Here is an 11900-nt window from a genome sequence, read left to right as displayed (position 1 = left end):
TCAAAGAGCCTGGCTGTGAGTACAGTGGGTGAAATGAGAATTTAATTATGGGCAGGGAAGGAAAAGTCATTACCAAAGGTGCTTTCCCTTTCCCTGTCCAACAGAGCATCTCTGTTTTCTCTCCACATATTTAAAAGGAGGTGGAATGTATCTTAAATTCTTGTTTATAGTCAGGGGACAGTTCATCAGCCCAATCAACAGAACATAGACAGCTGCTTATCTCACCTTCATCTAAATGTGCATTTTATTCTATTACTGCATTTTTCTTGTTATCTGTAGCCCTTTGCAGCTCACACAGGGAGTTGTGACTCAAAGCCATGTAACAGCACAGCCGATGTGAGACACCTGCTTTCTCAAGCAGTCATTGGGGTCAAAGTGGTTGAATGCCAGAACTGATTTGGTTATGTCTTTGCCATGAGAAAGCATGGATTAGGATGACTCGGTACACACTAGAAATATACCTTGAATGAAGTCTGTTAAAAAAAGTATCCTTTGAAAACACCCTGGGATATTTTTAAGTTACTAAGAGCTAAGTTTATATCTGATTCAGTCTGGGACAGACCTGACAAGTAACTTATCCATGTCAAGGTTAATGCCGGGACCTGGGAAAATCTGAGACAAACGTGGGATGCCATTCCTGCTTTTTTCACCCATAGATTACGATAATTCCTTCTTGTCTCTAGAAACTGCGGATTGTCCACAAGATTGGAAAAGACCTCTTGCATCATAGAATCCAACCATTCCTATTCCACTAAAGCATGGCCCTGAGCATCTCACCCACTTGTCTTTTAAATACCTCCAGGGATGGTGACTCCACCACTTTCCTGGGCAGCCTCTTCCAGTGCCCAATGACCCTTTCTGTGAAAATTTTTTTCTGACGTACAGCCTGAACCTCCCCTGGTGGAGCTTGAGGCTATTGCCTCTTGTCCTGTCCCCTGACACCTGGGAGAGGAAACCAGCACCCTCTTCTCTACAACCCCCTTTCAGGTAGTTGTAGAGAGCAATAAGGTCTCCCCTCAGACTCCTCTTCTCCAGGATAAACAACCCCAGCTCTCTCAGCCGCTCCTCATAGGACTTGTTCTCCAGCCCCCTCACCAGCTTCGTTGCTCTTCTCTGGACACACTCCAGAGCCTCAACATCCTTCTTGTGGTGAGGGACCCAGAACTGAACACAATACTCAAGGTGCGGTCTCACCAGCGCCGAGTACAGAGGGAGAATAACCTCCCTGGACCTGCTGGTCACACCATTTCTTATACAAGCCAAGATGCCACTGGCCTTCTTGGCCAAGTGGGCACTTTTTGTTTGTTTGTTTGTTTGTTTTAAAACTGAATTTTATTGGAAGCTTATAAAAATGTCTGAATCTTATTCAGGAAAGGCACTTGAGACTTTAGTCCTTTTTCTTTTTAGCTTTGGGCTCCTGTGACATCTGAGAAAATTCACTTTCTTCAACTTCATCACAATGTTTTCTTTTCTTTTTCTTTTACTCTTTATGGTCACTTTGGCAACCACTGGAGTCACTAGTAGGCAATACATCTTCCTGCTCTTCTTATGTTTTTCTTTCTTCTTCTTCCTCTTGTTTTTATCATCACATACTCCATTCACAGCATCAACATTCTGCTCTTCTTCATTTTCCCTCCCAGTGTTATCTGTCTCACCTAGAGGCTGCTCTGTGACATTACCTCCCCCCGAGTCACTAAAGCTATTTTCCTGGTGGTCAAGCTTTGGAATTTCATCTACATTTGTACTGTCAGTGATGGTCTCAGATTTTTTTGGCCTCATGCTGCTCTTAGTGAGTCCTCCTCGAGTGAAGAACACCCCAACTGCATCAGAATCCAAATGCAATACTTGAAATTTCAGTTCATCCCCTATTTTTAACCCCAGCTCTTGCTATGTTACAATTGATATTTGTTCAGGTTTAGGGATACAAGCATCGAAGCATATATGTATCAGGGAACCAATATAACTAGGGACCACTTTGTTAATTACACCCACCAATTTTTTCAGGATCCTCTGCAGGATCCTCTAAAATTGCATGAATTGCTCCTCGAAGAGAAGGATTTCTGTTTTCTCTCCTTGTTTTTGAAGCATAAGAAAATTTAGTTTTATGGACATAACTTTACTGTGCCATTTGGCTTCAAGGCCAGAGAATGAGCACTGTCCCATTTTTCTAGCAGTGCAGACATAGCTTCAAAGATGAAGTCTTGCCCTACAGTGGCTTCAGCCATGGAGGGGTTGTGGGTTTCAGGAGTCGGTGAAGACTTCCAGGTTCCCCACTTACTCCTTGTATGTGTCGCCATATATATGTCCCTGCTCATGGCAGGGGGTGTTGGAAATAGATGATCTTTAAGGTCCTTTCTGACCCAAACCATTCTATGATTTTATGAATCTATCATTCTATAATACACAATTATATGAATCATATATATGCATTGGCATTTTATTTATATATACTTGTGTATACATACACGTATTATATGCACAGAAACATAGAGAGGTAACAGTCTTCAGTTTTCCTGCCTTCTACCCACTTCAGTTGTAGTCTTTCTGCATAATTCATAGATCTGGCATTATATATTTTCTGAAATATTTAAATAAAATATAAAGTCCCATGCCTTTTATAAAAAACTGTTATAGGACAGGCAGCCTCTCACTGTGAGGCTGACAAACACATTTGCCCCCATGTTTTCCGTACATTTTGTTTTGCTTCACTCCTGGTTTTCTGTGAAAGACACTCAGAAATCAAGGAATGCAACAGTATCTTAAAGAAATGCTCTGCTTGAAGCCTCCCCAGCTTTGCTTACTGACGTTAGTCTTTCCCATGAGACATCGTATAATCACGTCACTTACTTTGATGGCTAAATAGACGCCTCCCTCAACACCCCCCATGTACAAATAACACAGTCCCCGAAGGAAGAGAATTGCCAGAGTGGTGAGGGATTGCTGAAAGGGGAAATAGAGATGATAAAGGCAGTGAGGAGGTTTTTCCGACTATTCCTTGGGAGATAACTTGGCTGACCTATGTTTCTCTGGCACAGAAAGAAGTGACTCCTTGAACCTTCACTTAGAGGAGATAGAAAATAATGTAAGTCTTGTGGTTTACTGTGCTTTCTCTTCTTAGACAAAAGGTGGTTTGTGGTAAGGTCTTCTATAGGATTTATTGACTTTTTATTTGCCTAAAAAGGTGAAAGAAACTGAGATGAAACTTTCTTTTGTAGGTGAGTGGCATGTAAGGAAAATGAAAGTTAGGAGGAGTGAGTATTTATTCCTTCCAGTGCAATATGTTTGCATGGGAGTTCCCTCTGTATTTTTGACTTCTTATTTTCCTAAAACGTGTTAACGAGGGTCAAAAATAACACAAAAAAGAGCAAAGAGGTATATAAGTAAAGTTTTTCTTCCATGCAACAGAATGGCAGAGATATACAAAGACAAATCAGATTTCTAAGTTATAATTTTTATTTCACAGACAGGAGAATCTCAATAACCTTAAGGGTTTTTTTTAACACAACTCTCTCTTACAAAGGTTTATCCTTAGAAAAATTGTTCTGATACAGACTAACATTTATTCATTGAGACTTAAGAAGTATGGTTGTTATTTTAAATAGTTTTTTGGTAAATAAAGGCTTATTTTAATCTGCTTTATTTGTGGAATATGTTGAATTGTGTGTGGTGAATGCTTTTATCAAGATAAATTGTGGAGCAGATGCTAATAAAGTATTGGTGGGGATGTAAACTAACAAAGGATGCAATCAAGAGGAGAATACAGATTTGGCTGTTTGGGGGTGAATTTGCAATAGAAAGCAAGAAAGTCTTTTAAAACAAAACACAGAAATAGGTCTCTGATGAAGCAGTAGACAGTAAATGCCTCAAGTTTGCGTTAGAAGCAGTTGCAATAGCTCTTATCTGCTAGGAGTGGCATACATGTGTGCAGTTCACCACACAGACAACAGGTAAGCCTCTAGCGAAATGATTTTAAATCAATTAGAGCTGTATATTATGCAAACGTGCTTTATTAGGATGATAAGGATGATAAACTGTGGAGATAACCAGAACAGAGACCTGATGGAACCAGGTGCTCAGGAGTTTCTTGCCGTCGTACTGGTAAACTTCCATAGGGTCCGATATTTCGTTGTACTACATTTTGTTTTTCTTTGTTATTGACTTGACCGGAGACTGTTTTCCTTATTGATGGAGAAAAGTTCTTTCGATGAAAAGGGCAAATGGGAAAGTTAATAGTGAAAAGTGAGGAACCTGATAATGACACATCCCTATTAAATAACATTATTAAATGACGTATGTAATGCAAACATGTTGTTCAGAACTGACTTCAGATGATACGTTTAGATCTATTTAGAAAAATGTTTCTGTGTAGAAAACTGGCAAACAAAAGACCCTGTAATTTGAAAATTGCATACCATTTGTCTATACAACTTCTGGCAATAAAAATTTAGATTGGATATTCAAGATATGTTTTTTGTTGGACTGTTTTTTATTAACTTACACGTTAAATGTTTTCTCGCTTTATTGCATGGAGCATTTGAATTTGTTATGACTTTGGGGAAAATCGTTTTTTGAATATGAGATAGTGAGAGCTTAATTCTCATTCCTTAAGAGAACTCAGTTTCCCTGTTTGCTGCAAAGCTTGAATATCCATACAAACTGCAGAAGTTTCAGTCCAACACTATAGAAAATGCTTGGTTAGAAATCACAATTTTCCTGCTCTTGGCTGCTGAATGTAATCTGCAGCACATGCTCCTTTGACTCACCAACCTGCTAAGTTTGGTAAAATTAATGAATTTCCCTTCCTCTTTCTCCTGAAAAAATGAGAAGTTCACACTCGCTTGACACGATTCTTAGATCTGCCCCCAGACCAGATGATATTTCTTGGCTTGGCACTTCTGAATCAAGGTATATTCATTTCATTCAGGATTTCTAAGCACACATAGTATTCACGTTAGGAGAGAGCTAAGTCCTAACCTGCCTCTTCTCTTTATTTATTAAAACTTCATATCTGAACTGTATTGCTTTTTCATCTGTGTCCAGCAAATCGTTATTCTTCTTGGTAACAACACAGGAAGGAGTTCTTAATCTCAGGTTTCTATGCAATTGGCACCATTTAAGACCATACTTCAGAGTGTCAATGGACTTGGATACCTGCAGCTTTATGAGACATATGACTATCCTGTACTGTGCTCCAGCCATGCTGTGCATAGTCCTGGGCTGTGAGGTCCTTTGGGGTGTTTTCCAGTCTTTGGGTTCCCCAGAGGTTGGACAGATGGTCCTGAATCCTGTTGCTTCATCACGGAGTTTCCCACCAGTCTTTCTTTGTCCTCTGTTTACACTCACTATCCTTAGTTATAAGGATGGGTAGGGAATCTCTTGTTGATGATTACTCAGTTCAAACTTCACTGCCATGTTTGGATTTGCTGTTGGCACTCACAGTCTTGTTCTGGTCACTTCTGAACACTTGCATTTCTTGATGACCAATATGCTGTTTCCATGGTTTGGTTCTTTCTTTAGGTGTACCAAAGCTAGCAGTCCATGTTCAATGGCTTATGCTAATGACTATGTTGATCATATCTAACACATTCTAACTCTTACAGCAATGGACTAGTCTATGGGCATTAAAAGCTTTTCAACTCTTTTCTGTGATTCCGGTGCTGCCACACAAGTTTCTTAACTTCCTCAGTGCCTACAACTGGCCATTTGAAAACTTGTCAATTGACTGCTCAAGCACTTAAAAAAAGTGATGTCTGCACAGATTTCAATTATTTATGATAGCAAAGTAGCTGAAAATCAGTCCACCCTTACCATGCAGAAGAAAAAGTGACTTAACGCTTCACTAATTGCGGCTTGTCCTATAAGTAGTCATTAAGGAAATAATGCAATACAAAGCAATCCTAGAATTTTTATGTGTTCACAGTTCACTGGTGACTAATGATGTTTGCCCAGACCTACCTCTGGCTGTAGAATTGCTAATCTTTGGAAGTTTAGATTTTGTCTCTTAGTTGAGGCATCAAGAAGAATATGCATAAGGGATGCAAAGCGATGTATTTACCTCATCTCACTTGAGTCTCGGGTCATCAGTTGTAGTCAGCTGGTACTCTGAGATGTGATTCATTTCATCCTGAAAGGAATGTGAGTAGATTCTCAGCAGGCAATTGGAGAAATAGTGGAGATGTAGCTGTCAAACTGACATGTCTACAATGTGGTGAGATCAATTCCACCTAAAGGATCTTTCTGGATGAACATTAACAGTCTTTATAAGGTCTTTGTAAATCACTTTGTGAATCTCCACACTATTTGCTACCTTCATTTCCTAGTGCTGGAAACTATAAGATGTAAATCCCAGGCTGAAAGAGTGGGATTTATTTCATCCTAAGTTTTACTTATATGTGATTAAAAAAATCAGTTGTATTTTTCAGCACTCTTAATGTGACAATCTGTGTGTTTACTTATCATTAACTGGTCTGTGTCCTCAGCTCTGGTGATTGCAAAGAGGTTATGGTGTATCTAGATTAGCTGTTGCCACGTCTGTTCATGGCAGGAGAATCAATAGACTGAAGCTCTCAGTCGAGTTGTCTAGGGAAAGTAAACAAATTTTGAGTTTGAATATAGAATATTCAAAGGATGCTGCCACAACTCAGTTCAGGTAAAGCGTGATCTTCTAAAGGTGGGAAACTAATAAGCCAGTAAGCTGTCCACTGTCTCTCTTGGCAGTCTCAATGGAGCTACACTGGATGGCGTTGTACAGACTCGTGAGATACCTCTTATAGGCTGCTGTAAATAGGTAGACTAAATGGGCTAAGATAGGTTTAGTATTATTTTTCCTTATATGGAGGCATTTGCTGGGGATTTGCCTTTTACCTCTCAAATTAATACAATATTTTATTTCTTTTTATATTATTATTCTGTTGTAGGATAATATACTTCCTTCTTCATAGAAAATATACTTGACAGCTAAAAGAACAATTCATAAGTCCTTTTTTTGTTTTATCATTATTATTAGATCATGTTGATTTTATCAAGCATTCTCTGGTCTTGTCAGTCAAAGGAAATGAAAAGAAAACATTTAATTTTAAAGAACTATTAATTGTCATGGTATTTTGTAGGTATTTCAAGTCTTGAGAAAGGGCCAAAATGGTATTTTTTTGTTTTTATGACATCAAGGGGAAAAATGGTTTTGCATTAACACTTTTTACTTCTTTTGATCAAATTTCTAAATCTAGCCCTGGACATATACAAAACTAAATATACCTGTACTTTGTCTCCTACTCTGAGAATATAAGTAATAGAATAATTATTTATTATTATTATTTTATTATAGAATAATTATTTATTATTATTATTTCTTTATCCCAGTGATGCATGATGGGAAGGCAAGAAGCAAGGGGAATAAACTGAAACAACAGGTCCAAATGGATTAAGACAGTCAAGCATTGGAACAGGTTGCTCCGAGGTTGTGCAGTCTCTGTCTGTCCTAGGAGATTTGCTTGGATGAAGCCCTGACCTCATGACTGACCCATCTTTGAGCAGTAGACGAAACTAGAGACCTCCTGAGTTCCATTCCAAATTGAATTATTCTATGATAAAAAAATTACACGTGTTAATATACAAAAGTTATTTTCATACATGTCTTAAAGATCATTAAGACAGCGTCAGTTTGGTTTGATTAAATTATCTGCCTCACAGAATACAGAAAAATTTTGAGGTAAGAGTAGTAGAACAGTTCTACATAAGCTTAGAATTGCTGTCAATTAAATATTTTCTTATTCAGTTCCAGAAAGTTTTGCCTTATCTCCTGGAAATTCAGATCTAGAAAGATGCAACACAGCCCAATGATACCATAATAACTTAGTTGACATGGTTTTCTGAGGTCTACGTTGATGTTCGTGACTCCTGAAATAATTACAGGAGGTACAAACAGCTCAATCAGTCTAAATTCCCTAAATTTGCTCTGTAGGCATTGGATATTATGACTGGGTAAGATGCAAAATGAACTATACTAAAAACAATAATAATGTTTTGGTTTTTCCAGTAGAACAAGGCTTTTCACATACAGTCTTAAGTCTTCCAGTTACCTAAGAGATAATTTCTATGCATACTATGAAACCCTATTTAAGTCAAAGGTATAGTTTTAACAGACAAGAATAGCTATCATCCAAGCTAAAAAAAAAAAAATAGTAATAAGATAATCCTGGCCACTCTGATCACAATAATTACCTTGGTTGTGCTGATCACAGTAATTGTCAAAATGTTTTCAGTCCTTTCCATAATAGATCTTGAAGCCACGAAATCAAATAATTGAGAACAACTTTTATTCATTAACTAAAGATTAAATCGAAGTGATTGTAATAGCGTGAAAAGGAGAGAAACCATCTTTGACAATAAGCTTGTTTTCTAGTCACAATGAATATTCCTGAAGAGAAAAACATGTTTGGAAGAAAGCAATCTTACTTTGGAAAGCTACTTGGCTACACATTTTGGAATTTGAGAAATACTTCGTAGAAAATACATTTGAGAGCTAAAATAACAATTCATAAATACTTGATTATTCTTATTCTTATTCTTATTCTTATTCTTATTCTTATTCTATCATGTTGATTTTATCAAGGATTCTCTGGTCTTGTCACTCAAAGGAAAACAAAACATTTCACTTTAAAGAGGTATTAAGTGTCACACTGTTTTGTAGGTATTTCAAGAAAAGGCCAAAATGATACCTTGTTGTTTCTATGATATCAAGAGCAAAAATAGTTTTGTATTAACTCTTTTTACTTCTTTTGATCAAATTGCTAAATCTAGCCCTGGACATATAAAAAAATTAAATATGCCTCAGCTGTACTTTGTATGCTACCCTGAGAATATGAGTAACAGAAATCATTTTGGGGGTATTTTTAAAGATGCTTGAATGAATCAAACATTTTTCTTTTATTTGGGACTAGGCTGAGTATCTCAGAATTGCCCATGAATGAAAAGTGTACTTTAATATTCTACTTCATGGCTGGCAGCTGCTATCAGAAACCCTTAAATAGGGTTTCATAATATGCATAGAAATTATCTCTTAGGTAACTGGAAGACTTAAGACTGTATGTGAAAAGTTAGTTATTTTGCTACTAACATGTGAGAATGTTTGTTTTCCTGTGGAGCAACTTAGAAAACAACCAAGAAAGACTCCCCTGCCTGGTCTCCATCTCTGGCCAATGGCCTGCAGCCTCTACGTGCCCTCATGCTTCTTCCTATTTCCCCATCCTTGGCTTTAGCTAGAAACACCTTGTCTTCCTAGATTTTCCTCTGCCTTCTAATAGACTGCAGGGCGGACTGTGTGACAATCCAAGTTTCTTTTCTAGAACTGGAAGATGGTTTCACGGAACAGAGGAGAGAAAACCACAAGGAAATCTGCAACAAATCCAGAATTTTAATGGTGAACTTTTGAGATCAGGTAGACTTTTATGGAAGTGCTCTGTGGAGGGATGGGTATGTGTGGAAGGTTTGGCACAAAGCAGTACAAACTAATTATTGTATTCCCTCTGTGCATTGCAGAGAAATGGTGTCATTTCATCTATCATTCACAGCTCTCATTACTGATACAACATCTAAATTACTCTGACCATCAACTAAAGACATAGCACTTTGGCTAGCTGAAGACTTGAAAATTTGGGAATGGATGTTATTGTTTTCATTTTTGCTATAATATTATGCACGGCTTCCAGACTGTTAGATTGATTTTGAAAACTGTAAAGTAACGGGTATTCTTGTCTGAATGCCCTCTTTGTCTTCAAGAAATGTTACTATTTTGTGCTGGAGGCAAAGGTTACTTTTCATATTTAGCATTTTGTGTGCTTATTTAACAGGAGGGGCAAGCAGACTACAAAATTAAAAGGTTTTACCACAGTTAGTTTATCACTGGCTTCCAATTGTTGTTCTCATAGCAATGATTTCCTACAGTTCAGCATTGTGAGGACAACTTGAATCATGTTGTACCTGGGAAGAAATTAAATAGCATTGCATGGTAGGGGAAGATAAAGGGAGTCAGCACACAGTCAGTAATATTATTTTCAGAAAAACAGTCTCTTGATTCAGACTTTGTCTTTTCCTGGGACGTTGCATATGGTGCCCGGAAAGGAAAGGTGCAAGAGCAGGTCATCTGACAGTTGTCCAGCAAAGACAGCTTAATATTTCCAAGATTAAGTTCTGACTGCTAGTTATGGAGTCACCTTTGAAGGACACATTGAACTGGTGGTGGTAGCTCCTGGATGGAATGAGCTGGCTGTGTGTCATCTTCTCCCATGCAGACTCAGCAGTGATCCTGGGCAAAGTCCTTGACCAGATGGGATCATTTTGCAATCCCTAAGTTGGACTGCACTGATGCAGTAGCTCTGAGACTCTGTACAGCATCATTCTTGAGGTCATAATCAAACAAAATATTTTAGAGGAATTTCCTTAAAAAGCTTTTGAGTGAGTTTAGCACAAGGATGCAGGTCTCGATGGTCTTACTCTAAGTACCCGGCCACCCCTCGTGAGAATAGTTCTGCAGCCCCTTCACCAGCTTCATTGCTCTCCTCTGGACACGCTCCATGATTTTCAATGTCTTTCTTATGGTGAGGGGCCCAAAACTGAACACAGTATTCGAGGTGCTGTCTCACCAGTGCTGAGTACAGAGGCAGAGTCATTTTCCTGGTCCTGTTGGCCACACTGTTTCTGATACAAGCCAAGATGCTTAGCCACCTGGGCACATTGCTGGCTCAGTTTCAGTCAGCTGTCAGCCCACACTCCCAGGTACTTCTCTGCCAGGCAGCTTTCCAGCCACTCTTCCCTAAGCCTGTAACGCTGCACAAGGTCATTGTGTACCAAGCACAGGACTCAGCACTTGGCCTCGTTGAACCTCATCCCGCTGGTCTCAGCCCAGCAGTCGAACCTCTTCAGATCCCTTTGCAGAAGCTCCCTACTCAAGCAGATCAACACTTCCTCCCAGCTTAGTGTCATCTGCATTCAATTCCTTCATCCAGGTCATTGATAAAGATATTGAACAGACTGGACCCAACACTGAGCCCTGGGGAACACCACTTGTGACAGGCCTTCAGCTGGATTTACCTCCATTTACCACTACTCTCTGGGCCCAGCCATCCAGCCAGGTTTTTTCACCCAGCAAAGTTTTTTCGCCATTTCCTCTTGGATCATGGGAGCTTTTTTGCTCTTCCTCCCTGTCTTCTGGCTTATGAAGCTGAATGCCCGGAGAACATCTTCCCTTACTGTTAAAGACTGAGGCAAAGGAGGCGTTAAGTACTTCATTATTATCCTTTGCACTACTGTCTCCTCTGCGTCCAGTAAAGGATGGAGATTCTCCTTGGCTCTCCTTTTGTTGTTAATGCATTTGTAGGAAGATTTTTTTATTATCTTTCACAGATTGGCCAGTTTAAGTTCTAGCTGGACTTTAGTGCTTCTGATTTTTCTCTCTGCGTGATCTCACTTGACCCCATACGTCCCATACAACTCCCAGATATTTGATGTCATTGCAGTTTCATGGGTTTTGCTGTCCCAATTCCAAACATTGGGTTAAATTAGCACCTTAGATTTTCCTAAGCAACAGCTCAAGAGCAGTTAGGATAACAAGTGTCTTGAATTAGGTGTTCGAAATATCTTCATAAATTTCTGGAGATCTACCAACATTCCATCAGATACACAATTAAAACAAAATGCTGAACAGAAGTCTCACTAAAAAATGTATTGATCATACACTTTTTTTTAGAAGCTGATGGTTCAGAAATTTTATGTTATTAACCACAGATAGGCAAAGTTTTTAAATTTTCGTAACTTACCTATTTGGGAGTTACTTATCTTGATTTTTTTCTCTACTTATTTCTGTTCTTGGGACAGAATCTGTGACAGGAAGAAAATAATGAAAA

At 38.7% G+C, this 11900-nt stretch overlaps 1 pseudogene; it reads right to left on the bottom strand.

The window, feature by feature from the left end:
- Nucleotides 1-1387: 1387 nt before the first annotated feature.
- Nucleotides 1388-2297, bottom strand: LOC104057021 (DNA-directed RNA polymerase I subunit RPA43-like; annotated as a pseudogene).
- Between the last annotated feature and the right edge of the window lie 9603 nt (nt 2298-11900).

Source organism: Cuculus canorus, chromosome 2 (assembly GCF_017976375.1).
Source record: "Cuculus canorus isolate bCucCan1 chromosome 2, bCucCan1.pri, whole genome shotgun sequence".
NCBI lineage: Eukaryota > Metazoa > Chordata > Aves > Cuculiformes > Cuculidae > Cuculus > Cuculus canorus.
This window is presented reverse-complemented; position numbering and strand designations above follow the sequence as displayed.